Here is a 3,016-nt window from a genome sequence, read left to right on the forward strand (position 1 = left end):
CGCAGTGGGTAGTATCCCTACCTCTGAACCAGAAGATCTGGGTTCAAGTCCCACTCCAGGCCTTGATACAACTAAACAGGTTGAGTATCATCCTGCAAATCCTTCTAATATGCCTATGACAGGCTGTAAGAATGGCCAGAACCTGCAGAAGGCAATGGCAAATCACTGCAGTACCCTACCAAACATAACCATGGTTGCCAATGTCCCCTTAGGGAATGGTAACTGACAAGAGAGAAGTGCCTTGGGCATGATATTATGTTAAAAGCATTAAACAAATGCAAATTGTCATTATAGACCAATTTCTCTGCCGAAATCTTGCCATTGTTACTTAAAGGGTACATTAGGTTAAGCCTACGTCCATCTAGTCTTCAGTCGTGTATATTCATTGTGCAGCCTTGGGATATTTATTATATTAAAGGTGCTATAGAAATGTAAGATAGTTGTTTAGTAGTACAGAACTTGAGTATTGCTGAAAAAAGAGACATGTTGAAGTTTTTAGTCTTGCACTCATCAGGACACATGGCAAGAATACCAATACAAGGGGAAAACAACAATTTATACTGTATGAGAAGAGAGTGCTGATTGATTGGCATACAGTATAAATTGTTGTTTTCCTTTTATATTGGTATGCTTGCGAAATGCCATGATGACAAAAAGCTTTGCGTTGTCTCTTTTTTCAGCAATACTGAAATGCAAGATGTTTTTTTGTTGCTGTAAGGGTGCTGGAAGCAGATTCAATTGTAACTTTTAAAAGTGGATAGGCTATATACTAGAAGGGTTGCAGGGGAAAAGGACCTTTTTTTATTCATTCAGGGGATCAGGGCATTGCTGGCTACAACTGGGCCATGTCAGAGGGTGGCTAAGAGTCAACCACATTGGGTTGTGGGTCTGGAGTCACATGTAGGCCAGACCAGGTAAGGATGGCAGATTTCCTTCCCTAAAGGACATTAGTGAACCAGATGGGTTTTTTTAATGACAATACAAGCTTTATATTCCGGAATTGTCTAACGAGCTGAATTTAAATCCCCTGGCTGCCGCTGGTAGGATTTGAACTCATGACCCTGGATCATTAATCCAGGCCTGAAGGAGAGCCATATGGATTCAAAACTTTTGTTTCTCTCACCGCAGATGCTGCCAGACCTGCTGAATTTTTCCAGCATTTTCTGTTTTTGTGCCACCTGATGGTTTTAAATCCCATTGGGTTGCTCTTTCAAAGATCTGGCACACATGATGGGCCGAATGGTCTCCTTCAGTATGATTCTACGACTTTAGAAACATTCATTGCGGAATTTCATTGTGTCGCTTTTATTCTCATTCCATTGCGCGCAAGCAATCGGTGGCGTGATTTCTGCTTTGAGTAAACTGACCTTCTCTTTCAGTAAAATTACTTCTAAAAAGCTGCAATTTCTACCTTTGCAAAGTGTTTCTTGTGACAGGAGGACGAGTTGTATTATCAAGCCACAGTGCTTGCCAAGGTCCAGCCATTGCTATCATGCTTCGTTCCAAAATGCTTCACATCCAGCCGAATGCACTTTGGAGTGTGGTCACCCATGTAATGCAGGAAAAGCAGCAGTCACTTTGTGCACAGCAAGCTCCCACACAAAAATCTCCACTTCAGGGGAGATGGCGGCGTAGGGGTAATGTCACTGGGCTAGTAATCCAGAGGACCAACCTTAATGCAATGGGGACATGGGTTCAGCTGGTGGAATCTCAATTCAATTAATAAATCTGGAATATAAAGCTAGTCTCAGCAATGGTGAACATGACAACTATCACTGATTGTTGTAAAAACCCATCTGGTTCACTAATGCCCTTTAGGGAAGGAAATCTGCTGTCCATACCTGGTTTGGACTCCAGGTCCACAGTAATCTGGTTGACTCTTTACTGCCCTCAAGTCAAGGGCAATTGGAGATGGACAACAAACACTGGTCTTGACAGTAATGCTCACATCCCATGAAAGAATAAAAAAAAACACAATCTGATAATGACTAGGTCATCTGCTTGAGATAAAAACGGATGCTGGAAATCTGAAACAAAAACAGAAAATGCTGGAAAAACTCAGCAGGCCTGACAGCATCTGTGGAGAGAGAAACAGAGTTAATGTTTCGAGTCCGTTCAGAACTCTGATGAAGTCATACGGGCTCGAAACATACAGGCCTGCTAAGTTTCTCCAGCATTTTCTGCATTTGCTTGAGATGTCAATTCAAGGGATAAACATTGGCCTGGACACCAGGGAGCACTCTTCTATGAAATAGTGCTGCAGCACCTGCGAAGCCCACCTGAGATGGCTGTGAGGCGGGTGGTAGTGGAGCAGGTTTAACATTTCATCGGATTGATGGCACCTCCGGCAGTGCAGCACTCCCTCAGTACTGCACTGGGAGTGTGCATGTGTCACTGGAGTGGGACTTGAGCCTACAATCTTTTGAGTCAGAGACCACAGTTGTAACTCTTTTGAGTCAACCAAATCAAGTAAATTAACAAAACCAGGGACTAAGTAAAAAGCAGCCCCTTAAAGGGAAACTGCAAAAACAAAGACAAAATTTAAAGGAAACTTGCAAACATTAAACCAAAATGTGATTAACAGGGTCAGTAAAACATGCCAGACACTGGGCATGGAAGACCTTGACAGTGCCAGCAGACACCGCGTGCTCCCTCTCCAGGGACACCCGACTGCAAAGATAGCCGCGGAAGAGGGGCAGACGACCCCCTTGATCGCCCGCTGCCTGGACCCGTTAGTGGGCCAACTTGGCCAGGCCCAGGAGCAGGTTCACCAGGAGGTCCTCCTCCCTCCCGGCCCCTCCTCCTCCTCCTCCTCACCGAGTGGGGACCCACAGTTGTAACCCCAACACACCCAGGAGGAGAGACATATCTTGAATTGGATGCCAGGCTGGGGACTTTGGGACCCAGAAGGCGCCTCGCAGCCTTTCTATTGAGAAGCTCACCAAATAAGGGAAGTGACTGGGGGCTGAAACCCAACCAGATCAGCGGCGTAATTAATATTCATGGACAGATTAGC

The sequence above is a fragment of the Cetorhinus maximus genome, chromosome 29, assembly GCF_964194155.1.
Source record: "Cetorhinus maximus chromosome 29, sCetMax3.hap1.1, whole genome shotgun sequence".
Classification (NCBI taxonomy): Eukaryota; Metazoa; Chordata; class Chondrichthyes; order Lamniformes; family Cetorhinidae; genus Cetorhinus; species Cetorhinus maximus.